The sequence below is a fragment of the Oncorhynchus kisutch genome, linkage group LG2, assembly GCF_002021735.2.
Source record: "Oncorhynchus kisutch isolate 150728-3 linkage group LG2, Okis_V2, whole genome shotgun sequence".
Classification (NCBI taxonomy): Eukaryota; Metazoa; Chordata; class Actinopteri; order Salmoniformes; family Salmonidae; genus Oncorhynchus; species Oncorhynchus kisutch.
Window position 1 is genome coordinate 38,812,405 of NC_034175.2, and position 27,460 is coordinate 38,839,864.

The 27,460-nt window shown below is 42.7% G+C and overlaps 1 protein-coding gene across 8 annotated transcripts in view; it reads right to left on the reverse strand.

The window, feature by feature from the left end:
• The window catches only part of LOC109865600 (double-stranded RNA-specific editase 1-like), a 183,011-nt gene that overhangs the window by 69,180 nt on the left and 86,371 nt on the right, over positions 1-27,460 (reverse strand). The window lies entirely within an intron of this gene.

The window sequence follows — 27,460 nt, forward strand, 5'->3', positions numbered from 1 at the left end:
AAGCTGTAGGCTTGGCACACCTGTATTTGGGGAGTTTCTTCCATTCTTCTCTGCAGAGCCTCTCAAGCCCTGTCAGTTTGGATGGGGAGTGTCGCTGCACAGCTATTTTCAGGTCGCTTCAGAGATGTTCAATCGGGTTCAAGTCGGGGCACTGGCTGGGCCACTCAAGGACTTTCAGAGACAGCCACTCCCGTGTTGCCTTGGCTGTGTGCTTAGGGTCGTTGTCCTGTTGGAAGGTGAACCTTCGCACCCCAGTCGGAGGTCCTGAGTTCTCTTGAGCAGGTTTTCATCAAGGATCTCTCTGTACTTTTTCTTTCTCTCAATCCTGACTAATCTCCCTGTCCTTGAAAAATAATCCCCACCGCATGATGCTGCCACCACCTTGCTTCACCGTAGGGATTGGTGCCAGGTTTCCTCCAGACGTGATGCTTGGCATTCAGGCCAAAGAGTTCAATCTTGGTTCAGAGACCAGGGAAGACCAGAAACCTTGCTTCTCATGGTCAGAGTCCTTTAGGTGCCTTTTGGCAAACTCCAAGTGGGCTGTCATGTGCCTTTTACTGAATTGGCTTCTGTCTGGCCACTCTTCCATAAAAGCCTGATTGGTGGAGTGCTGCAGAAATGGTTGTCCTTCTGGAAGGTTCTCCCATCTCAACAGAGGAACTCTGGAGCTCCGTCAGAGTGACCATCAGGTTCTTGGTGACCTCTTTATGGCAAATAAAAATCTAAACTGGATGGTTTTCAGAGATCCATGGGAGGGGTTGAGTGGAGCTGAAGGTTGGGACTAAAAACAAACAAAAGATAACTATTTAAAAAATATACTGTGTCCATAAAATGTATACACAGTTGAAGTCGGAAGTTTACATACACTTAGGTTGGAGTCATTAAAACTCGTTTTTCAACCACTCCACAAATTTCTTGTTAACAATCTATAGTTTTGGCAAGTCGGTTAGGACATCTACCTTGTGCATGACACACTTCATTTTTCTAGCAATTGTTTACAGACAGATTATTTCACTTATAATTCACTGTATCACAATTCCAGTGGGTCAGAAGTTTACATACACTAAGTTGACTGTGCCTATAAACAGCTTGGAAAATGATGTCCGGCTTTAGAAGCTTTTGATAGGCTAATTGACATCATTTGAGTCAATTGGAGGTGTACCTGTGGATGTATTTCAAAGCCTACCTTCAAACTCAGTGCCTCTTGCTTGACATCATGGGAAAATCAAAAGAAAACAGCCAAGACCTCAGTAAATAAATTGTAGACTTCCACAAGTCTGGTTAATCCTTAGGAGCAATTTCCAAAATGCCCGAAGGTACCACGTTCATCTGTACAAACAATAGTATGCAAGTATAAACACCATGGGACCTAGCATCATACCACTCAGTAAGGAGACGCGTTCTGTCTCCTAGAGATGAATGTACTTTGGTGCGAAAAGTGCAAATCAATCCCAGAACAACAGCAAAGGACCATGTGAAGATGCTGGAGGAAACAGGTACAAAGTATCCATATCCACAGTAAAACGAGTCCTATATCGATATAACCTGAAATGCCGCTCAGCAAGGAAGAAGCCACTGCTCCAAACCGCCATAAAAAGCCAGACTACGGTTTGCAACTGCACATGGGGACAAAGATCATTATTTTTTATGTCCTTTGGTCTGATGAAACACAAATAGAACTGTTTGGCCATAATGACCATCGTTATGTTTGGAGTAAAACAAGGGAGGCTTGCAAGCAGAAGAACACCATCCCAACCGTGAAGCACGGGGGGTGGCAGCATCATGTTGTGGGGGTGCTTTGCTGCAGGAGGGACTGGTGCACTTCACAAAATAGATGGCATCATGAGGAAAAGAAAATGATGGACAGAAGCATGTGAGAAATCACTTTAGCCCCAAAGGAAAAGCAGGCTGAAAACAACAGCAGTTCAAATCTGCAGTAAAAGCCCACAGGCGTGTGAAATATAATGTTATACTAGGTACAGCCAAAACCATAAAGCTTTAAACCCTCCAGCTGCGACAGAGTGGGGAAAAGAGAGAATACCATAGTGAGGAAATGTAGAGGCGGAGAGGAAAAGGGGAAGGGGTGAAAGCCGGGGAGATCGAGAGATGAATGAGAAAGAGAGGAACAGCAGTAAGTAGGGATGGCCAGTCCATCCCTTTAACCTGAGGAGTCCTTTGGGGACACCACGGCAGTCTCCATCAATGCCCACTTCTAATTCCCATGGCTGTCCAGGGTACTGTGGCTCAAACCAACAGGCATGTGTTTAGACAGCTCTTCTCTAAGAAGACAAGCATGTGCCTGACAGGCCAGAGAGAAAAATGGAGATGGAGAGAGTGCCAAAACGCACACTAGCCCACAGCATTTCCATCACACGACAGTATATAGGCCAAGCACAACCACAGCTGGCCAAGTCTGACCGCGGCCGGTTTGGAGCGCCACCCCTTGTGATCGCTGTGAAGGCTGACCACGAAGGAGAAGGAATTGGTCGTGGTTGAGAAACAGTAGGGTGTCTCAGACTTAGGATAAGGCATGAACTTCATACAGCTCTACAGTGGCTCCTGAAGAATTATTGAAAAATACAGCTTTTTTTCCCCCATTTTCTTTAACAGGCCAACACCAGTCAAAGGCCAAACAACTGTCATAACAATGTCATAAACTCATATCTGTTTACAGACAAGTTAACTGAAAAAAACATGGTTGAAATAAAAATGGCCATTGTGGTAGTGGTGGCAATTCCTAAAGTCAGAGTCATTTTCTCAAAACCTAGTATGCTGATGTGTCTGGACCAAATTAACGGCCACAAATATGATCCAAACAAGACTGCACATTCAAAGTCAACTTAGTTATAGTACAAATACTGTACGCATGTAGTCACATGGCTCAGTTGACAAGTGTTATTGTTAGGAGGGCAAAACTCGAATGGAACTATTAGCCATGCTATGGTGCACAGTCAGGTCCAGCCAAAGGGAGTTTGTGGAAGGCGTGCTCAACAAAAATACATTAACTATGCCACTTTGTTTGCATACTCATCTCATATGTATATACTGTACTCGATACCATCTACTGTATCGAGAGGGAAAGGATTGAAATCAGGACACTGACAGTAAACGGTAAATAACACAGCCAGCCTTAGAATCAGAAGTAAGAGCTGCGAATACATCAAGCCTAATATTACTAAACACCAGTAGGTGGTAGCATTGTTCTTCATTCGAGCGCGAGAGCGACGTGTGAGAGTCTGGGTCAGCATCATTAGCGTCATCATTTTGGACAGGTCACTGAGGCTAGGGACCGGGGAAGGCCCCACTGCTGTGCCACATGGCTCAGGCAAGGGCACTCACCCACTGAGGGGTCAGGGGAATGAGAGACGTGGAGGTGGCGTGTACATTATGATTGGGCAAGACCCAAATCAGCGATGCAAAATCACACTACCGCCCGCAGAGAATGAGTGACATGGAGAGAGAGAGAGAGGGGGGGGCTTGAGACCAAACTTTGAGAAAATATGCTATTGTGCTATTGACTACATGCTAATCTGTGTTTGAGAGGGAGAAAGAAGATGGAGATGCGAGAGACAGAAACAGTCAGACAGAACCTTGAAACAGATGAGGATAGGGAGACATCTCAATTGCATACTCCTCGGGTCCTCTCTTCTTTGTAAAACCTATTGGCAGAAAAGGTCAGAGGGGAGGGACCTCTTGCTTTCTCATCTAATAAGCATGAGAAGGAGACGAGGAGAGAGGACGTGAGGAGTATGCAATTGAGATCTGCCCAGAGAGAGAGAGAGATCAAGAGAGAAAGAGACTGCTGAACTGGGTAGGCAGGGCAGTTTAACCGAGTCAGTCCCATCTTGGCAGACAGTTAGGCCACAGGCGCCACATCAGACATGCTTGAGGGGGGTCCTGACAAGCCCTCTCGAAAAATGGGGAATAATAACAAACAGGGAGAACTTGAAGCACGCACTACTTTTCAATTATATATACACAGTGGCAAGAAAAAGTGTGTGAACCCTTTGGAATTACCTGGATTTCTGCATAAAGTGGTCCAACAAAATGTATCTGACAAACACAGTCTGCTCAAACTAATAACACACAAACAATTACACGTTTTCATGTCTTTATTGAACACACTGTGTAAACATTCAATATAGGATGGGAAAAGTAAGTGAACCCTTGGATTTAATAGTTGTTTGACCTTCCTTTGGCAGCAATAAACTCAACCAAATGTTTCTGTAGCTGTGGATCAGACCTACACAATTATCTGGAGGAATTTTGGACCATCCATCCTTTCAAAACTGTTTCAGTTAAGCAATATTCTTAGGATGCCTGGTGTGAACCGCGTTCGAGGTCATGCCACAGCATTTTAAATCGGGGTGAGGTCAGGACTCTGACTGGGCCACTCCACAACGCATATTTTATTTTGTTGAAACCATTCTGTTGTTGATTTACTTCTGTGTTTTGGGTCGTTGTCCTGTTGCATCACCCATCTTCTGTTGAGCTTCAATTGCGGACAGACAGCCTTACATTCTCCTGCAAAATATCTTGATAAACTTAAAAATGAATTCCCATGTCTGATAGCAAGCTGTCCAGGCCCTGAGGCAGCCCCAAACCATGATGCTCCCTCCACCATACTTTACAGTTGGGATGAGATTTGATTTTGGTGTGCTGTGCCTTTTTTTCCTCCACACAGAGTTGTGTGTTCCTTCCAGACAACTCAACTTTAGTTTAATCTGAATATTTAGCCAGAAGCGCTGTGGAACATCCAGGTGCTCTTTTGAATTCTTTGGACATACAGCAATGTTTTTGGTGAACAGCAGTGGCTTCTTCTATGGTGTCCTCCCATGAACACTATTCTTGTTCAGTGTTTTACGTATCGTAGACTCGTCAACAGAGATGTTAGCATTTTCCAGAGATTTCTGTAAGTCTTTAGCTGACACTCTAGGATTCATCTTAACCTCATTGAGCATTCTGCACTGTGCTCTTGCAGTAATCTTTGCAGGATGGCCACTCCTAGGGAGAGTAGCAATAGTGCTGAACTTTCTCCATTTATAGACCATTTGTCTTACCGTGGACTGATGAACATCAAGTATCAAAAGATACTTTTGTAACCCTTTCCAGCTTTATGCAAGTCAATAATTCTTAACCTTAGGTATTCTGATAACTATTTTGTTCCGAAGCATGGTTCACATCAGGCAATGCTTCTTGTGAACACCAAACTCAAACGTGAGTGTTTTTTTATAGGGCAGCTCTAACCAACATCTCCAATCTCATAGATAGGACTCCAGGTTAGCAGACTCCTGATTCCAATTAGCTTTTGGAAAAGTCATTAGCCTAGGGGTTCACATACTTTTTCCCAACCTACAATGTGAGTGTTTAAATTATGTATTCAATATAGACAAGAAAAATACAATAATGTGTGTTATTAGTTGAAGCAGAATGTTTGTCTATTGTTGTGACTAAGATGCAGATCAGATCAAATTGACATATTTATGCAGATATCCAGGTAATTCCAAAGGGTTCAGATACAGTGCCTTCGGAAAGTATTCAGACCTTTGACTGTTTCCACAATGTTACATTACAGCCTTATTCTAAAATGGATTTTAAATTGTTATTTTTCCTAATCAATCGACACACAATACCCCATAATGACAAAGCAAAAACAGGTTCAGAAATGTTTGCAAATGTACAGTATTATTATACTTTTATTTCAACAAGGAAGACAGATTGAGACCAAGGTCTCTTTTACAGCTGGGCCCTGTGTATACATGTTTACACATACAGCTTAGGTACAATGATTAAGAAACTACACAAGACAAACAAAACCATCACAGATAACACACACACACACACACACACACACCAAAAAAAATATATAATATATATATATATTACAGTGGGGCAAAAAAGTATTTAGTCAGCCACCAATTGTGCATGTTCTCCCACTTAAAAAGATGAGGCCTGTAATTTTCATCATAGGTACAATTCAACTATGACAGACAAAATGAGAAGAAAAAAATCCAGAAAATCACATTGTAGGATTTTTTTATGAATTTATTTGCAAATTGAGACCTGGTTAAAGGAATTCTAATTCTAATATTGATGAGTGATGGTAAATAAGAAGGTAGCTTATTCATTCAAAGGTTTTTCTTAATTTGTGACCCGATTCAGGAAACTAGGCGTATGTCGCAAGTCACGACTTCACAGGAGAGCCTTTTGAATGTAAAAAAATATTTATCCAAATGTTTTTTGTTTGTTGCAGAAATGCCTTCTCGAACATGTGAACTTTCATGTGCCATGATATCAAATGTGTATGTCATCTGTAAATATGAATACAATTGTTAAATTACGAGCCTAGTTGGTTTAGCCACAGACAAAGCCAGCAACCTTCCCGCTAGCCATGATTGGCTGAGATAATGAGTGGGCTGGACATGCCAAGAGATGAATTTGGATTGGTCTGTGGTGTTGCATCTTGAGTCTATAAAATTAGCTGCTCGTAATGCGTAAATAAATATTTTCTACTGCAGTTCTTTTCTAAAGATATGTTAGCCATGGAGAAATGCAAATATGTTGCTATTGCTCTCAATAACATTGCTGCCCTGAATTTATCAGGCGCTATTGATAAAGGTCAGTGGGAAAAAGTTGTGGAGGACTACTTTCTGGACGACGGTCAGACTCCAGCCACCCTAGTCATAGACTGTTCTCTCTGCTACCGCACGGCAGGCTCTCTGAATATAGATTCCCTTGTTCATGCTTGGTTTGGATGGACCAGTCATCAGCACTATCTGCAGTGCCTCTATTCACATGACCGTCTCCTAACACACATATGTTGCTGATATTTTTTTTTGTCCTGCTGCTCAGGCATTGACAGGGCTGCAGTGGAGCAGGTTGAGAGCTTCAAGTGCCTTGGTGTCCACATCACAAAAAAAAACTAGCATAGGCCAAGCACACCAAAACAGTCGTTAAGTAGGCACAACAAAACCTATTCCCCCTCAGGAGACTGAAAAGATTTGGCATGGGTCCTCAGATCCTTAAGGTTCTACAGCTGCACCATTGATAGCATCCTGACTGGTTGCAACACTGCCTGGTATGGCAACTGCTCGACCTCCGACCGCAAGGCACTAGAGATGGTAGTGCGAATGGCCCAGTACATCACTGGGGCCAAGCTTCCTTGCCAACCAGGACCTCTATACCAGGCGGTGTCAGAGGAAGGCCCTAATAATTGTCAAAGACTCCAGCCACCCTAGTCATAGACTGTTCTCTCTGCTACCGCACGGCAAGCGGTACTGGTGTAACAGGCTTCTGAACATCTAGTCAAATGGCTACCCAGACTAGTTGCATTGCCCCTCCACACCACTGCCACTCTGTGATCTATGCATAGTCACTTTAATAACACTACCTACATGCACATACTACCTACTATTTTTATTTGAAACTGCACTGTTGGTTAGAGGCTTGTAAGTAAGAATTTCACTAAGGTCTACCTGTTGTATTCGGTGCATGTGACTAATAAAATGTGTATTTGATTTGATGCATTACTACCTCGTCTATCACTGATATTGTTCTTGTACATACTGTATATATCTTATATTGACACTATTTCTGATATTGCTACTCTGCAAGTAACCATTTGGCTGTACCGTTTACACCTTCTGTAGAGACCCATCCACTTAGCAAGACTTCACATGCTTTTGTGACATACCACGACAATATCATGTGACTGTATCAAGTGTCCACCACTTAAATATGGCACATGCCATCTGTTTATGTGAACCTCACATGGCCTTATGTATGAAATACTGTGATAAGTGCCTGTTTTAACAGCATATAAAGTATGCTAATGTACTGGTGTGAAGGCATTTAAGTAAATCAAAATCAGAGTACTACTCAAGTAGTTTTTGTGGCATCTGTTACTTTACTATTTATATTTTTGGGCAACTTACTTCACTACATTAGTAATGTACTTTTTACTCCATACATTTTCCTTGACAGCAAAATTGTCCAATTCTAACACTAAACAATAGAACATTCCTGGTCATCCATACATACTGCCTACGATCTGGCAGACTCACTAAACACATGCTTCATTTGTAAATGATGTCAGTGTTGGAGTGTGCCCCTGGCTGTCCATCAATAAAATTGTGCCGTCTAGTTAATATAAGGAAGTGAAATGGTTTATATTTTAACTTTTGATACCTAAAAACATTGTGCCCCTGGCTATCGGCCTTTTTTTAAAAATGTTATTCAATTGCGCCGTCTGGTTTAATAGAAGGAATTTGAAACGATTGATTATTTTACTCAAGTATGACCATTTTGTACTTTTTCCACCACTGGATGTGGCTGGGGGTTGTAGTATTTCTTTCACATCTATCTGGACACTTTGTTCACCCAGAATTGTTCCTTATTGTAGGCTACTACCACTTAGTCTTTAGCACATAACCTCATGTGAATCCTTTAAAGAGATGGGTGGGGCTGCGTTTAGACAAAGGAGAGCTCTCCAGTAGGTACCATTCAAAGGCCCTTTTCTCAAGTGAGTTTACAAATGTTTCAACTTTCAAAGGAGAAAAACTTTCCCATTGCTCCTCAAAAATGGTGTGTATGATCTACCCTTTTATAGCGCCGAGTCATTTTATCAAATGTAAAAAACAAATTCTAAATGTTGCTATGAAAGTCCGAATCCAGGTGGTTAGTCACATTGTAGAATAATAGTGAAGATATTAGAATTATGAAATAACACATGTAGGAACCAGAAAAAGGGTTAAACAAATCAAAATATATTTTATATTCTTCAAAGTAGCCACCCTTTGCCTTGACAGCTTTGCATTCTCTCAACCAGCCTCATGAGGTCATCACCTGGAATGCATTTCAATTAACAGGTGTGCCTTTTTAAAAGTCAATTTGTGGAATTTCTTTCCTTAATGCGTTTGAGCCAATCATTTGTGTTGTGACAAGATGGGGTTGGTGTGTCCAAACTTTTGACTGGTAGTGTACATCTGCAAAAAAAATGGCTTTGTCATTAAGAGTATTGTGTGTAGGTGTGTCCAAATGTTTGACTGGTACTGTAGAAAAAAACTGAAATGTCACATTTACATAAGTATTCAGACCCTTTACTCAGTACTTTGTTAAAGCACCTTTGGCAGCGATTACAGCCTCGAGCCTTCTTGGGTATGATGCTTCAAGCTTGGCATATGTGTATTTGGGGAGTTTCTCCCATTCTTCTCTGCAGATCCTCTCAAGCTCTGTCAGGGTGGATGGGGAGTGTTGCTGCACAGCTATTTTCAGATCTCTCCAGAGATGTGCAGGCTTTGCTTTGGCCACTCAAGGACATTGAGACTTGTCCCGAAGCCACTCCTGCGTTGTCTTGGCTGTGTGTTTAGGGTCGTTGTCCTGTTGGAAGGTGAACCGTCGCCCCAATCCGAGGTCCTGAGCGCTCTGGAGCAGGTTTTCATCAAGTATCTCTGGTACCGCTTGTACTTTGCTCTGTTCATCATTCCCTTGATCCTGACTAGTCTCCCAGTCCCTGCCGCAGAAAAACATCCCCAAAGCATGATGCTGCCACCAACATGCTTCACCATAGGTATGGTGCCAGGTTAACTCCAGACCTAACGCTTGGCATTCAGGCCAATGAGTTCAATCTTGGTTTCATCAGACCAGAGAATCTTGTTTCTCATGGTCTTGAGTCCTTTGGGTGCCTTTCGGCAAACTCCAAGCGGGCTGTCATGTGCCTTTTACTGAGGAGTGGCTTCTGTCTGACCACTCTACCATAAAGGTCTGATTGATGGAGTGTTGCAGAGATGGTTGTACAGGGAGGTGACCAAGAACCAAAGGGTTCTTGGTCACCTCCCTGACCAAGGGCTTTCTCCCCCTAGCGCTCAGCTTGGCCAGGTGGCCAGCTCTAAGAAGAATCTTGGTGATTCCAAACTTCTTCCATTTAAGAATGATGGCGGCCACTGTGTTCTTGGGGACATTCAATACTGCAGAAATGTTTTGGTACCCTTCCCTAGATCTGTGCCGAGACACAACCCTGTCTCGGAGCTCTACGGACAATTCCTTCGACCTCATGGCTTGGTTTTTCCTCTGACATGCACTATCAACTGTGGGACCTTATATAGACAAGTGTGTTCCTTTCTAAATCATGTCCAATCAATTGAATTTACCACAGGTGGACTCTAACCAAGTTGTAGAAACATCAAGGAAGATCAATGGAAACAGGATGCACAGACACTCATTTTCGAGTCTCATAGCAAAGGGTTTAAATACTTATGCAAATAAGGCATTTCTGTTTGAGTGAATGGGAGAAACTCCCCAAATACAGGTGTGCCAAGCATGAAGCGTCAGACCCAAGAAGACTCGAGGCTGTAATCGCTGCCAAAGGTGCTTCAACAAAGTGCTAAGTAAAGGTTCTGAATACTTATGTAAATGTGATTTCAGTTTTTTGAAAATGTAAAAATGTTTTTTCGCTTTATCATTATGGGGGATTGTGTGTAGATTGAGAGGATACAATTATTACATCTATTTTAGAATAAGGCCATAAGGTAACAAAATGTGGGAAAAGTCAAGTGGTGTGAATACTTTCCAAATGCACTGTATACAGTGGGGCAAAAAAGTATTTAGTCAGCCACCAATTGTGCAAGTTCTCCCACTTAAAAAGATGAGGCCCGTAATTTTCATCATAGGTACACTTCAACAATGAGAGACAAAATGAGAAAAAAAATCCAGAAAATCACATTGTAGGATTTTTAATGAATTTATTTGCAAAATTATGGTGGGAAATAAGTATTTGGTCAATAACAAAAGTTTGTCACGACTTGGTCATAGTATTTTGTGTTTTCGTTATATATTTGGTCAGGCCAGGGTGTGACATGGGTTTATTTTGTTGTGTTTCGTATTGGGGTTTTGTAGGCATTGGGATTGCGGCTGAGTAGGGGTGTAGCATAGGTTTGGCTGCCTGAGGCGGTTCTCAATCAGAGTCAGGTGATTCTCGTTGTCTCTGATTGGGAACCATATTTAGGTAGCCGGGGTTTCACTGTGTATTTTGTGGGTGATTGTTCCTGTCTCAGTGTGTTTGTATTCACCAGACAGGCTGTATAGGTTTTCACATTTTCCGTTTGTTGTTTTGTATTGTTCGTATTCGTTTTCATTAAACATGTATCGAACTAACCACGCTGCATTTTGGTCCGACTCTCCTTCAACGGAAGAAAGCCGTAACAGTTTCTCAATACTTTGTTATATACCCTTTGTTGGCAATGACAGAGGTCAAAGTTTTCACACACTGTTGCGGGTATTTTGGCCCATTCCTCCATGCAGATCTCCTCTAGAGCAGTGATGTTTTGGGGCTGTTGCTGGGCAACACGGACTTTCATCTCCCTCCAAAGATTTTCTATGGGGTTGAGATCTGGAGACTGGCTAGGCCACTCCTTGAAATGCTTCTTACAAAGCCACTCCTTCGTTGCCCGGGCGGTGTGTTTGGGATCATTGTCATGCTGAAAGACCCAGCCACGTTTCATCTTCAATGCCCTTGCTGATGGAAGGAGGTTTTCACTCAAAATCTCACGATACATGGCCCCATTCATTCTTTCCTTTACACGGATCAGTCGTCCTGGTCCCTTTGCAGAAAAACAGCCCCAAAGCATGATGTTTCCAACCCTATGCTTCACAGTAGGTATGGTGTTCTTTTGACGCAACTCTGCATTCTTTGTCCTCCAAACACGACGAGTTGAGTTTTTACCAAAAAGTTCTATTTTGGTTTCATCTGACCATATGACACTCTCCCAATCTTCTTCTGGATATTCCAAATTCTCTCTAGCAAACTTAAGACGGGCCTGGACATGTACTGGCTTAAGCAGGGGGACACGTCTGGCACTGCAGGATTTGAGTCCCTGGCGGCGTAGTGTGTGACTGATGGTAGGCTTTGTTACTTTGGTCCCAGCTCTCTGAAGGTCATTAACTAGGTCCCCCCGTGTGGTTCTGGGATTTTTGCTCACCGTTCTTGTGATCATTTTGACCCCACGGGGTGAGATCTTGCGTGGAGCCCCAGACCGAGGGAGATTATCAGTGGTCTTGTATGTCTTCCATTTCCTAATAATTGCTCCCACAGTTGATTTCTTCAAACCAAGCTGCTTACCTATTGCAGATTCAGTCTTCCCAGCCTGGTGCAGGTCTACAATTTTGTTTCTGCTGTCCTTTGACAGCTCTTTGGTCTTGGCCATAGTGGAGTTTGGAGTGTGACTGTTTGAGGTTGTGGACAGGTGTCTTTTATACTGATAACAAGTTCAAACAGGTGCCATTAATACAGGTAACGAGTGGAGGACAGAGGAGCCTCTTAAAGAAGAAGTTACAGGTCTGTGAGAGCCAGAAATCTTGCTTGTTTGTAGGTGACCAAATACTTATTTTCCACCATAATTTGCAAATAAATTTATAAAAAATCCTACAATGTTATTTTCTGGATTTTTTTCTCTCCATTTTGTCTGTCATAGTTGAAGTGTACCTATGATGAAAATTACAGGCCTCTCATCTTTTTTAAGTGGGAGAACTTGCACAATTGGTGGCTGACTAAATACTTTTTTGCCCCACTGTACATACACACAAAAAAAAACTTCAAATTAGTGGATTCAGCTGACAGGTGTGTAAAATCGAGCACACAACCATGCAATCTCCATAGACAAAAATTGGCAGTGACTTTCAACGTGGCACTGTCATAGGATGCCACTTTTGCAACAAATCAGTTCGTAAAAATGCCTGCCTTGCTAGAGCTGCCCCGGTCAACTGTAAATGCTGTTGTGAAGTGGAAACATCTAGGACGAATATTTCCTGACTGTGTGTGTGTTAAGGCGTCCGCATGCATAGATTCAGTTTGCTCCTATCAGAACTCGGTTAGGCGACTGTCTGTGTGCTCTCATGCCCCCTAAAGACCATCGCTTGGAAAACAAGCCACCTTAGCCAGAAACACTTCCTCAAAATAGTCAGAATGAATCGAAGATAAATCAAGTAATCCGACACATTTTTGCCAAGGTCTTTTAAAAAAAAAAAACCTCTAGCTAAGATGTTTGCTGTATTTCGAGTGAAAAAATGTGAATGAAAACTAGTTGTCCCTGGTTTAATGACAACAAACATGTTCCCATTCCTACTAGGGGTAGTACTGTTGACCAATCACCGACGACGGGGCGTAGACTTTGTCTATTGAACTTCAACTTGCCTCAAGAAAAAAAAATTGGTGCACGAACAGCCAAAATAAAAAATTGCCAAAGACTAAAATGTCAGAAAACGGTCATAATAATTATACAGTATAGGCAAACTGTTTAGAATGGGAAGCATACAGTAAGCTTTATGAAGTAACTCATCTTGGGTGGATTTATCTCCTGTTCTAAGGTATGCCTGCCCAGAAAGGGCAGCCTCGCCCTTATATTAAACACACTGACCTGGATTCCATGTACCTCTGTCTAGAGCGCGAGGGCGTACGTGCATGTGTGTACATATTCCTGTGTACATATTCCTGTGTAAGTATTCCTGTGTACATATTTTTCCATCTCATGGCTACAGAAATCCAGTCAGAGTAGACTCACTAATTTCCTTTGTAGCGTTAGATCCCCGTACTCCCGGGCCAGTTAGCGCTCAGCGCTAGTGCTGCCCAATGCAGTGTGAAGGCAGACCTTTAAATATTTAACACTGCAGAGAGGTGAGGGGAAATAAGTACACTCGTTTAGCTGTGGTGACGCAAAATCTTTGCCGCCTCACCCGAAATATATGGAACATGAAAAAGTATTTCTGCCAAGACGCACTTTATAGATGCTAGAACAGTCCACATTTACTTTTCCTCTGCAAACAAAATGAGTAATGAATAGAAAAACCAGACACCCCATAGCAGAATGGTTGATCTATTTGCCTAGTCCGATGTTGTTGTGTGTTCTATGCAACAAATATTCCTCTCAAAGTGCATTCAAGTTTCGAGTGCCAAATGGAGAGAAACATGCTTTCTTACAACCTGTCAACGCACAACAATTTATAATGCAATCGTGGGGCAAACAGCCATTTTAAATGGCCTTTGTAATAAAAAAGACTTTCCATTCCTATATATGCACGAACTGCACGTTTTTTTTCTTTGGGAAGTACAGACAGGAGGCGAATTTCTCTTCTTAGTCTTTCTACATAACAATTCTGATTTAGAGCAGGGGTACTCCGTGCAAACACATGTACACGCAAGTGCATGTACGCACATACCGCGCAAGCATGCAGGCGTATAGTATACACCTGTGAAGGAAAATGTGATGTTTGTGCTTTTCTAATAACCAATTCAACTGGGTTCATGCAAGTGACTGATTGATCGTGCCTGGGAAGAATCCTCACATCGGTATAAGGAATTTGTGCAGTACGCCCAGAACATTGCTCTGAGATCCGAAAGGGGCATCTCAGTTTCGTGGTCTCAGCTTGGAGAGAAGAAGCCTTGTGAGTTATTGGTCGGTCACATAATAATGTAAATCATGCAAATATAATTTGTCTGTGTAAGCAGTATATAAGAAACCTAACGGAACTGCCCCGGCAGGGCTCCCGACCAACTTGTACTACTGTGCATTAAGTGTGTTGGAACCTCTCCAGCTTGCTGATAATAAAGAATGATTCATTTAATATTGACTTCAGGTGTCCCTGGTGGTAATTTTCCACGACACACCTCATTTGAACTCCTTTAAAATCCTGGGGAAAATGTCTGCAAATACACAGCAATAGCTTCCATCAGCATCTTAGAACTAAAGTCAGATGACAGCAGTCCCAATTCCATGTAGACAATGAATGGAAGGATGTGGACTCCTATTTGTTCATCTGCCAGGGACCATTGCACAATCTATACATTGCACCAAATGTAGCTAAATAGCACATTTCCATCTGCCATTGGCTAGCATAACAGTTCTATTCTACTACCATATGTAAACTAAATGGGTGGGCACTGCAGAGTGATACCAATTATGTACTATATACACACTTAATTGAATATTCAAGGTTGTGCGTATGAATATGCATGTCTATGAATGATGGTAGCACATTCTCCTGTGGTCAGCGCTTTCCTCTGTTGATATGACTCATTGCTTTGTCCTTGCGCTCAGCCCGACCTCTAGGCAGGCAGGCCCATATGCGAGCCACCCTGGTGTTGTTCTACTTTGCTACCAGGGCCTTTGAGGCTTTGAGACCGTTGTATCCACCGTTCCAGGGCAACACAACAGAACAATAGCCGCCTCGGTCTGCCCTCTGGCAGCCCACACGCACCACAACACACAAGCCTGGGGGGCTCTGGCAGACACACCAATAAGGAAGGGAGGGAAGGAGGCCCAAATACATCAGGCGCCTCTGGGGCTACATCCACTGGTGAAGAGGTGTCAGAAGGTCAAATCTGGACGAGCAAAGGAGGGAGGGAGTAGGTTGACGTGGCTTGTTCAATAGATCAGAGATAATAACACTAGACCACCTTTGATATACAGGATTTGCATTCGGTAAAACCTCTTCAGCACAGAGGAGCAGAGTGCAGAGTAGGAGAAATAAAGTAGCCCATAGTAGAACTAAGTCAGCACTTCCTCACTTTAACAATGTTCTCACAAGCTTTGTAATATTCTCTTCCACCGGTGTCCTCATTAAGAGCTCTCCTGGTCTCGTCTTAATGAATGGGGTGCACAGAAAGAGATTGCCTATATGGAAGTGACACATAAACTTAGTCATTATACTCCTCTGTCTGCGGAGATTCGCTTTGCTGAACACACCCCGGGTCACCCAGGCGGTAACCACCTCTGGAGTGTCTGATTGAAAGTCAAGGGGGTAAACAAATTGCTAAACACTGAGTGAGAATTTAAGCTGTGCACCTCTGACACGGCCTAGTATCAATTAGCACCAGGGTTGGGGTCAATTCCTTACCAATTCAGGCGATTAGAAAAAAAAAACGAGTTGGAATTGGAATTTCATTTTCCTTCTTGAATCGGAATTGACCCCGAACAATTATGATTAGCACCCGGCTGGAAATGTGTATTTCTCCCCGAAACATCCTTATTATTTGCTTAGGCACACCTGCTGGGGTGGCGTCAGCCTCTCCTCTGACAATGCTGGATATATTTGGGTCAGGCGTCAGGGGAGATGCCAGGCCAAGGAGGCGCGGTGGGTAGCTGGGCATTACAGCTGCAGGGCCCACCCCCTACCCCCCACAAACACCCTTGGAGCCACCAGCTTGCCACCACCCAGAGCAGGCACCGGGTACAGCCACCTGATTAGAGTGATGAGGGCTGTCTGTTTACTGTATGTGTGTACGATAGTGATGCGCGGGTTGATTCATAACCCGCAGTTCCCACCAAGTTTTATGCCAATGAGCAAATTTCAGATCTGCTGAGCGCAAACTTCTGTGTAACTTCCAGCATGCGTTTACTGGGGAACACTAAAGCTGGGTTAGTGTTACACAACTTGATTGTAGTCCACCTGTGGTAAATTCAATTCATTTGACACAGAGAGATCCTTGATGAAAACCTCTCAGAATGCTCAGGACCTCAGACTGGGGGTGAAAGTTCACTTTCCAACAGGACAAAGACCCTAAGCACACAGCCAAGACAAAGCAGGAGTGGCTTCTGGACAAGTCTCTGAATGTCCTTGAGTAGCCAAGCCAGAGACATCTCTGGAGAGACCTGAAAATAGCTATGCAGTGACGCTCCCAATCCAACCGGACAGAGCTTGAGAGGATCTGCAGAGAAGAATGGGAGAAACTCCACAAATACAGGTGTGACATCTTGTAGCGTCATACCCAAGAAGACTCGAGGCTGTAATCACTGCCAAAGATACTTCAACAAAGTACTGATTAAAGGGTCTGAATAGTTATATGTAAACGTGAAATTTCAGTTGATTATTTTTAATAAATTACCCAAAAACTTCAGACCCTGTTTTTGCTTTGTCATTATGGGGTATTTTGTGTAGATTGATGAGGGGAAAAAACAACTTCATTTTAGAATAAGGCTGTGACCTAACAAAGTGTGGAAAAAGTCAAGGGGTCTGAATACTTTCCGATGGCACTGTATCTTCAGTTTAGGCTACATTTAGTTATTTTTTTCTTGAATCACCTTTATCTGACAGTGCCTAAGCTTTAGGGCCTAGCTGTACACTCACCAAATACACGCCAATCGCCAAATACTTTTGGGAACTTGGGTAGAAAAATGTAACGTTGATCCACTAAGGCAAAAAGGACAATATCAGTTAAAAGACAAGCTGAGACATGGAGAGTTGAAAATAAAGAGAGAGGAAGGAAGGAAAAGTAACGTTTGGGAAAGATTTGGTGAAGTGGTAAAAGAGGATGATAGCAGTGCCGACTATATTACGTGTGATGATTGTGAGGCGCAATACAAATTTGACACTGTACAGCGCAGGACTACGGGGAAAAGGGGGGCTGCAGTGGAGAGGGTCAAGAGCTTCAAATTCCTCGGTGTGCCACATCACTGAGGACTTAACATGGTCCTCCCACCACCACAGTTGTGAAGATGGCACGGCATCGCCTCTTCTCCCTCGGGAGGCTGAAACGATTTGGAATGGCCCCTTTCACAGCTGCACCATCGAGAGCATGGTTCTATCACCGTCTTGGATGGCAACTGCACCGCCCTCATCCAGGAGGTCCAACAGAGGGTGGTGCGGACAGCCCAGCGAATCACTGGGTGCGAGCTCCCAGCCACCCAAGGCCCAAAATATTTATTGAAGACTCCAGACACATGGACTGTCCTCAATGCTCAGGCGGTACATCAAGGCTCAGACCAGACTCGTTAACAGCTTCTATCCCCAGGCCATAAACATTAAAATGGCTACCAACTACTGCTCTCCCACAGACTATCCACACTGACTATGCCTATCCAAAGGTTTGTACCCACTCAGACACACCTTCACAGTCAACCTTACACACACAGCTGCTAAATGATTTGATTAGATGTATTACTACCATGTAGGGTGCTGTTCATTGATTATTGATTGCTATTACCATTAGTAGCCATCTACACTATATGACCAAAAATATATGTGGACACCGGCTCGTCGAACATCTCATTCCAAAATGGTGGGCATTAATATGGAGTTGGTCCCTGCTTTGCTGCTATAACAGCCTCCACTCCCCTGGGAAGGTTTTCCACTATATGTTGGAACATTGCTGTGGGGATTTGCAACCATTCGGGCACAAACTACTTCTGTATGGACCTCGCTTTGTGCACAGTGGCATTGTCATGGTGAAACAGGAAAGGGCCTTTCCCAACTGTTGCCACAAAGTTGGAAGCACAGAATCGTCAAGAAAGTCACTGTGTTGTAGCATTAAGATTACCCTTCACTGGAACGAAGGTGCCTAGCCCGAACCATGAAAAACAGCCCCAGACCATTATACCTCATCCACCAAACTTTACAGTTGGCACTATGCATTGGGGCAAGTAGCATTCTCCTGTCATCCACCAAAACCAGAATCATCCGTCGGACTGCCAGACGGTGAAGTGTGATTCATCACTCCAGATAATGCATTTCCCCTGTTCCAGAGTCCAATGGCGAAGAGCTTTGCAACCAAGGACAGATGCTTCAGCACTCGGTGGTCCCATTATGCGAGTTTGTGTGGTCTACCACTTTGCAGCTGAGCCGGTGTTGCTACTAGACGTTTACACTTCACAATAACAGCACTTACAGTTGAAGCACTTACAGGGGCAGCTCTAACAGGGCAGAAATTTGACAAACTAACTTGGTGGAAAGATGACATTCTAGGACGGTGCCACGTTTAAAGTCTCTGAGCTCTTCAGGAAGGCCAATCTAATGCCAATGTTTGTCTATGGAGATTGCATGGCTGTGTGCTCAATTTTATACACCTGTCAGCAACGGGTGTGGCTGAAATAGCCGAATCCACTAATTTGAAGGGGAGTCCACATACACAATATATACAAAAAGTATTTATCCAGCTACTGGTCACTATAACACCTGTTCACATGTACATATGAACATCAGTATATATATATATATATATATATATATATATATATATATATATATATATATATATATATATATCAGTATATAACACCTGTTTACATGTATATCCTTCTCCCAGTCACTTTTATGTATAAATCAACCTCAACCACTCCAGTGATCTTGGGTCAGTTATGCATTTCCCCCACTAATGGTTAAGGTTAGGATTGGGGATGGGAAGCTGATCCTACATACACAGTATGTACCTAGAGGAAACGTCACCCTGGAGCCCAGCCCCTTTAAACCTCCCATACCTAGGGTAACAATACAAACACGTGTTTATTCCACACTGGCTCTATTCAAAAGTTAGAACTAATGTTACACCAACTGTGTTTTAAAAGTAGTTCACCAGTGTGTGAGTGAGTGAAACAAATGGGGAGATTGAATTAAAAGTCATCTGTGACTGAACACTGACTCGGTCAAGCTTGAAGTTAGAGCACGGTCAAATCCTTTCAAATACGAAACACAAATGCATACGCCCGCACACAAACACACTTATTTGTGTAAGAGTGGCTGCAAGACCGAAGTGATCAGAGGGTAAGGAAATGGAAGGCTATAATAGCTGGTCATTCATACGACATAGAGGCTGCTCAAAATGTAGCCTAACGTACCACATCATACGTCCAGAAACCGTAGCAATGAGAGTCTAGGCATAAAGCTTTCCGTTCTGCCATGCCTCCCATTTCTCTCTTTTTCCCCCTCCCTCTCTCCTGCTCTCAGTCTACCCGCGCAGTGCCGAGCCAAACACTGTGTTTCCACTTGGCAGTGTGTGTGAGTGACTGGTGCTGGAGTAAAAAGGTTATGGTGGTGGAATGACAGCGAGGTTGTGAATCTCTTAGTCTCCATTCCTCTATTTCTCTCTCACTCGCTTCTTAAGAATGCTCTGCTGTTCACGTTCATTCACACACAATGTTTTTCTTGCATATCCCAACTCGCTGAGACACCTGCAGGGTCATCATTGTCCAGCACCCCTGGAGCGATTGGGGTTAAAGTGCCTCACCTTGTCAGCTTCGGGATTCGAACCAGCAAACGTTCAGTTACTGGCCCAACGCTCTAACCTCGAGGCTACCGGCCCACCCCATATCACAAAGCACTCACCATGATAGTTTTCACTTTTTCCAATATCTCTTTCACACTCTCCTAAAATATTTACAGCTGCTGTGCTGCAGAGGCAAGAAAGCGTATTTTCTCTTGTAATGTTTGTTTTGTGCTAAACCTATCAAATGGCTTGGATCTGCTCGGCGAAGCCGGGTGCTATTCTATTCTGCCATCTCACTCCTCTCAAAAAAAGGAAACACTTATATAACAACCAGTTATACAGCGCCTTCAGAAAGTATTAATACCCCTTGACTTATTCCACATTTTGTTGTGTTACAGTCGGAATACAAAATGGATTATATATATTTCTTCCCCCTCACCCATCTACACACAACACCCCATAATGACAAAGTGAAAACATGGTTTTTAGAAAATGTAGCAAACGTATTGAAACTGAAATATGTGAGTCTTTCGGGGTAAATCTCTAAGAGCTTTGCAGAACTGGATTGTACAATATTTGCACATTATTCCTTTTAAAAATTATTCAAGCTCTCAGGTTGGTTGGTGATCCTTGCTTGACAGCCATTTAAGTCTTGTAATAGATCTACAAGACGATTTAAGTCAAAACTGTAACTAGGCCACTCATGACATTGAATGCTTCTCTTGGTAAACTACTCTAGCGTATTTTTGGCCTTGTGTTTTAGGTTCTTGTCCTGCTGAAAGGTGAATGTGTCTCCCAGTGTCTGTTGGAAAGCAGACTGAACCAGGTTCTCTCAAGGATTTTGCCTGTGCTTAGCTCGATTCAGTTTCTTTTTATCCTAAAATCTCCCTAATCCTTGCAAATGACAAGCATACAGTAGGTATTTAGTCAGCCACCAATTGTGCATGTTCTCCAACTTAAAAAGATGAGAGATGCCTGTAATTTTCATCATAGGCACACTTCAACTATGACAGACAAAATTAGAAAAAAAATCCTGAAAATCACATTGTAGGATTTTTTATGAATTTATTTGCAAATTATGGTGGGAAATAAGTATTTGGTCAATAACAAAAGTTTCTCAATACTTTGTTATATACCCTTTGTTGGCAATGACAGAGGTCAAACGTTTTCTGTAAGTCTTCACAAGGTTTTCACACACTGTTGCTGGTATTTTGGCCCATTACTCCATGCAGATCTTCTCTAGAGCAGTGATGTTTTGGGGCTGTTGCTGGGCAACACGGACTTTCAACTCCCTCCAAAGATTTTCTATGGGGTTGAGATCTGGAGACTGGCTAGGCCACTCCAGGACCTTGAAATGCTTCATACGAAGCCACTCTTTCGTTGCCCGGGCGGTGTGTTTGGGATCATTGTCATGCTGAAAGACCCAGCCACATTTCATCATCAATGCCCTTGCTGATGGAAGGAGGTTTTCACTCAAAATCTCATGATACATGGCCCCATTCATGCTTTCCTTTACACGGATCAGTCGTACTGGTCCCTTTGCAGAAAAACAGCCCCAAAGCATGGTGTTTCCACCACCAAGCTTCACAGTAGGTATGGTGTTCTTTGGATGCAACTCAGCATTCTTTGTCCTCCAAACACGATGAGTTGAGTTTTTACCAAAAAAGTAATATTTTGGTTTCATCTGACCATATGACATTCTCCCAATCTTCTTCTGGATCTTCCAAATTCTCTCTAGCAAACTTCAGACGGGCCTGGAAATGTACTGGCTTAAGCAAGGGGACACGTCTGGCATTGCAGGATTTGAGTCCCTGGCGGCGTAGTGTGTTACTGATGGTAGGCTTTGTTACTTTGGTCCCAGCTCTCTGCAGGTCATTCACTAGGTCCCCCTGTGTGGTTCTGGGATTTTTGCTCACCGTTCTTGTGATCATTTTGACCCCACGGGGTGAGATCTTGCGTGGAGCCCCAGATCGAGGGAGATTATCAGTGGTCTTGTATGTCTTCCATTTCCTAATAATTGCTCCCACAGTTGATTTCTTCAAACCAAGCTGCTTACCTATTGCAGATTCACTCTTCCCAGCCTGGTGCAGGTCTACAATTTTGTTTCTGCTGTCCTTTGACAGCTCTTTGGTCTTGGCCATAGTGGAGTTTGGAGTGTGACTGTTTGAGGTTGTGGACAGGTGTCTTTTATACTGATAACAAGTTCAAACAGGTGCCATTAATACAGGTAACGAGTGGAGGACAGAGGAGCCTCTTAAAGAAGAAGTTACAGGTCTGTGAGAGCCAGAAATCTTGCTTGTTTGTAGGTGACCAAATACTTATTTCCCACCATAATTTGCAAATAAATGTATAAAAAAATCCTACAATGTGATTTTCTGGATTTTTTTTCTCATTTTGTCTGTCATAGTTGAAGTGTACCTATGATGAAAATTACAGGCCTCTCATCTTTTTAAGTGGGAGAACATGCACAATTGGTGGCTGACTAAATACTTTTTTGCCCCACTGTCTCCATAAAATTATGCATCCATCACCATTCTTGAAAATATGAAGAGTGGTACTCAATGTGTTTGCTCCAAATATAACACTTACACTTAAGTACTCATGACAAAGTTAATTTCTTCATCACATTTTTTGCAATTCATTTTAGTGGCTAAGGACAAATGCTCACAAACACAGATGTAAAGAAATGTGTGCGTACATTGAGAGAAATATGCTTTTTGTGCATATGGAAAATATGTTGGATCTTTTATTTGACCCCAAACAAACGTTACATGTTGCGTTTATATGTTTTAATTAGTGTACAATGTTGATCCATCCTCAGTTCTCAGATCACAACCATTAAACGATAACTCTTTTAGAGTCACCTTTGGCCTCATAGTGAAATACCTGAGCAGTTTCTTTCCTCTCAGGCAACTGGGTTAGGAAGGACACCTGTATCTTTGTAGTGAATGGTTTTATTGATCCACCATCCAAAGTGTAATGAATAACCACTCTAAAAACAGATATTCAATGTCTGCTTTTCATTTCCCAATAGGTGCCTTTCTTTGTGAGGCATTGGAAAAATGTCCCTGGTCTTTCTGGTTGAATCTGTGATTGAAATTCAATGCTTGACTGAGGGACCTTACATATAAATATATGTGTGGGGTACAGATGAGGTAGTCATCCAAAAATAATGTTAAAGACTATTATGGCACACAGAGCGAGTCCATTTTAAAATACTTATTGACTAAAGGCATTTCAGCTTTTAATTTTTTTATTAATTTGTACAAATTTCTAAACAAATAATTCCCCTTTGACATTATGAGGTGTTGTGTGTAGTCCAGTGACACATAATCTCAATTAAATCCATTCTAGATTCAGGCTGTAACACAACATATGGAAAAGGCAAGATGTGTGAATACTTAGAAGGCACTTCGGAAAGTAGTCAGACCCCTTAACTTTATTCACATTTAGTTACGTTACAGCTTTGATCTTTTTTCTTCATCAATCAACACACAATACCCCATAATGATTATTTTTGAAAATGTATAAAAAAACTAAAAAAACAACTGAAAGTATTCAGACCCTTTACTACGAGACTCGAAATTGAGCTCAGGTGCATCCATTTTCCATTGATCATCCTTAAGATGTTTCTACCTGTGGTTAATTCAATTGATTGGACATGATTTGAAAAGGCACAGTAGTTTAAGGTCCAACAGTTGACAGTGCATGTCAGAGCAAAAACCAAGCCACGATGTCGAAGGAATTGTCCATAGAGCTCCGAGACAGGATTGAGTCGAGGCACAGATCTGGGGAACACAGTGGCCTCCATCATTCTTAAATGGAAAAAGTTTGTAACCACCACTTGCCGCCAGGCCAAACTGAGCAATGGTTGGAGAAGGGCCTTGGTCAGGGAGGTGACCAAGAACACGACGATAACAGATAGAGTGAACCTTCCAGAAGGACAACCATCTCTGCAGCACTCCACCAATCAGGCTTTTATGTGTGGCCAGACAGAAGCCACTCCTGAGTAAAAGGCACGACAGCCCACTTGGAGTTCACCAAAAGGCAAAGACTTTCAGACCATGAGAAACAAGATTATCAGGTCTGATTTAAACAAGATTGAACTCCTTGGCCTGAATGCCAAGTGTGACGAATTGAAAAACCTGGCACCATCCATACGGTGAAGCACAGGGGGTGGCAGCATCATGCTGTGGGAATGTTTTCCACGGCAGAGACTGGGAGACGAACAGAGTGAAGTACAGAGATCCTTGATGAAAACCTCCTCCAGAGTGCTCAAGACCTCAGACTGAGGCGAAGGTTCACCTTCCAACAGTACAACGATGCTAAGCACACAGCCAAGACAATGCAGGAGTGGCTTCAGAAAAAGTCTCTGAATATCCTTGAGTGGCCCAACCAGAGCCCGGACTTAACCCAGAATAAACATCTCTGGAGAGACCTGAAAATAGCTGTGCAGCGACACTCCCCTTCCAACCTGACAGTGCTTGAGATGATCTGCAGAGAACAATGGGAGAAACTCCCCAAATACGGGTGTGCCAAGCTTGTAGCGTCGTACCCGAGGCTGTAATCACTGCCATAGTTGCTTCAAAAAGTACTCAGTAAAGGGTCTGTATATAGTTATATGAAATGTGATCAATTTTCTTTTGTAATAAATTTGCAAAACTTTCAAAACCTATTTTTGCTTTGTCATTCCGGGGTATTGTGTGTAGATTGAGGTTAAAAAACAATTGAATCCATTGTAGAATAAGGCTGTAACGTAACAAAATGTGGAATGAGTTAAGGGGACTGAACACCTTCCGAATGCACTGTATAGTATGATTACGTACAGTTGAAGTCGGAAGTTTACATACACCTTAGCCAAATACATTTAATCTCAGTTTTCCACAATTCCTGACATTTAATCCTAGTAAAAATTATGTTTTAGGCCAGTTAGGATCACCACTTTATTTTAAGAATGTAAAATGTCAGAAAAATGGTAGACTGAATGATTTATTTCAGCTTTTATTTCTAACATCACATTCCCAGTGGGTCAGAAAATGACACACACTGAATTAGTGTTTGGTAGCGTTGCCTTTAAATTGTTTAACTTGGGTGGAACTTTTCAGGTAGCCTTCCACAAGCTTCCCACAATAAGTTGGGTGAATTTTGGCCCATTCCTCCTGACAGAGCTGGTGTAACTAAGTCAGGTTTGTAGGCCTTCTTGCTCACACATGCTTTTTCAGTTCTGCCCATCAATTTCCTATAGGATTGAGGTCAGGGCTTTGTGATGGCCACTCCAATACCTTGACTTTGTTGTCCTTAAGCCATTTTGCCACAACTTTGGAAGTATGCTTGGGGTCATTGTCCATTTGGAAGACCCACTTGCAACCAAGCTTTAACTTCCTGACTGATGTCTTGAGATGTTGCTTAAAAATATCCACATAATTCTCCTCCCTCCTGATGCCATCTATTTTGTGAAGTGCACCAGTCCCTCCTGCAGCAAAGCACCCCCACGCTTCATGGTTGGGATGGTGTTCTTCGGCTTGCAAGCCTCCCCCTTTCTCCTCCAAACATAACGATGGTCATTATGGCCAAACTGTTTTATTTTTGTTTCACCAGACCAGAGGACATTTTTCCAAAAAGTACAATCTTTGTCCCCATGTGCAGTTGCAAAAAGTAGTCTGGCTTTTTTATGGCGGTTTAGGAGCAGTGGCTTCTTCCTTGCTGGGCGGCCTTTCAGGTTGTCGATTTTGGACTCATTTTACTGTGGAAATAGATACTTTTTTTTACCAGTTTCCTCCAGCATCTTCACAAGGTCCTTTGCTGTTGTTCTGGGACTGATTTGCACTTTTTGAACCAAAGTACGTCCATCTCTAGGACACAGAACACGTCTCCTTCCTGAGCAGTATGACGCCTGTGTGGTCCCATGGTGTTTATACTTGCGTAACACTGTTTGTACAGATGAACGTGGTACCTTCAGGCGTTTGAAAATTGCTCCCAAGGATGAACCAGACTTGGAGGTCTACAATGGTTTTTTCTGAGGTCTTGACTGATTTCTTTTGATTTTCCTATGATGTCAAGCAAAGTGGCACGGAGTCTGGAGGTAGGCCTTGAAATACATCCACAGGTACACCTCCAATTGATTCAAATGATGTCAATTAGCCTATCAGAAGCTTCTAAAGCCATGACATCATTTTCTGGAATTTTCCAAGCTGTTTAAAGGCACAGTTATTTTAGTGTATGTAAACTTCTGACCCACTGGAATTGTGATACAGTGAATTATAAGTGAAATAACCTGTCTGTAAACAATTGTTGGAAAAATTACTTGTGTCATGCAAAAAGTAGATGTCCTAACCGACTTGACAAAACTTAAACTCGTTTGTTAACAATACATTTATGGAGTGGTTGAAAAACAAGTTTTTCCAACCTAAGTTTATGTAAACTTCCAACTTCAACTGTATGCGTTTCCACTGAGGACAATAGGTTTTGCTACAATACCGTTTCAGTGTTAGTCATTTCACCATTACATCCTCTAGCACTGGCTAAGTGTGTTTTGATAGAGCGCCCAAATGAGAGCAGGGCCCATTAATTCACAGTGGCAGGGACACATTGACTCAGAATATTTTGAATGTCAACCTACATATACTACATGGCCAAAAGAATGTGGACATCCTTGAAATTAGTGGATTCGGCTGTTTCATACACACCCATTGCTGACAGGTGTATAAACTCTAGCACACAGCCATGCAATCTCAATAGACATACATTGGCCTTACTGAAGTGCTTCGTGACTTTCAACGTGGCACCGTCATAGGATGCCACCTTTCCAACAAGTCTGTTTGTCAAATTTCTGCCCTGCTAAAGCTTCCCCGGTCAACCGTGAAGTGTTAGGCCACAGAAGCTCACAGAGCGGGACCGCAGTGTGCTGAAGAATGTACCGCGCTTGTCCATGGTTGCAACACTCCCTACAGAGTTCCAAAATGCCTCTGGAAGCAACGTCACCACAATAACTGTTTGTCAGTAGCTTCATGAAATGGGTTTCCATGGACGAGCTGCTACACACAAGCCTAAGATCACCATGCGCAATTCCAAGCGCCGGTTGGAGTGGTGTAAAGCCATGTAGTGCATCGTCACAAAAGGTCATTCAAGATGAGCAGAGGAAGGCCCGAGAGAGGCAGAGAACGAGAGAGATTGTCTGAAAAAAGAAACTCCAATTACAGTTGATGGAGGAGAGGTTTATTCTTTCTTCCTCAAATTACCAAGGAGGATACGGTTCTCTCTAGAGACTATTCTAAGGTCAGATTGGCTAGGATTTGTGGAGGGTAAACTGACCCTAAATCTGTGTGTCTAAAAGAAACCTAGACCATTGCTTCCCTTCCAAATTATGTTTTACCTTTAAGAGTGTCTGGCCATTATTGTCCAAATGACAGCACCCACTCTCTCTCTGTATGTTCTCAGATATGCATTAAGATTAACATGCAAGTCATTACCAATGGATTGGCAGCACGATCCATT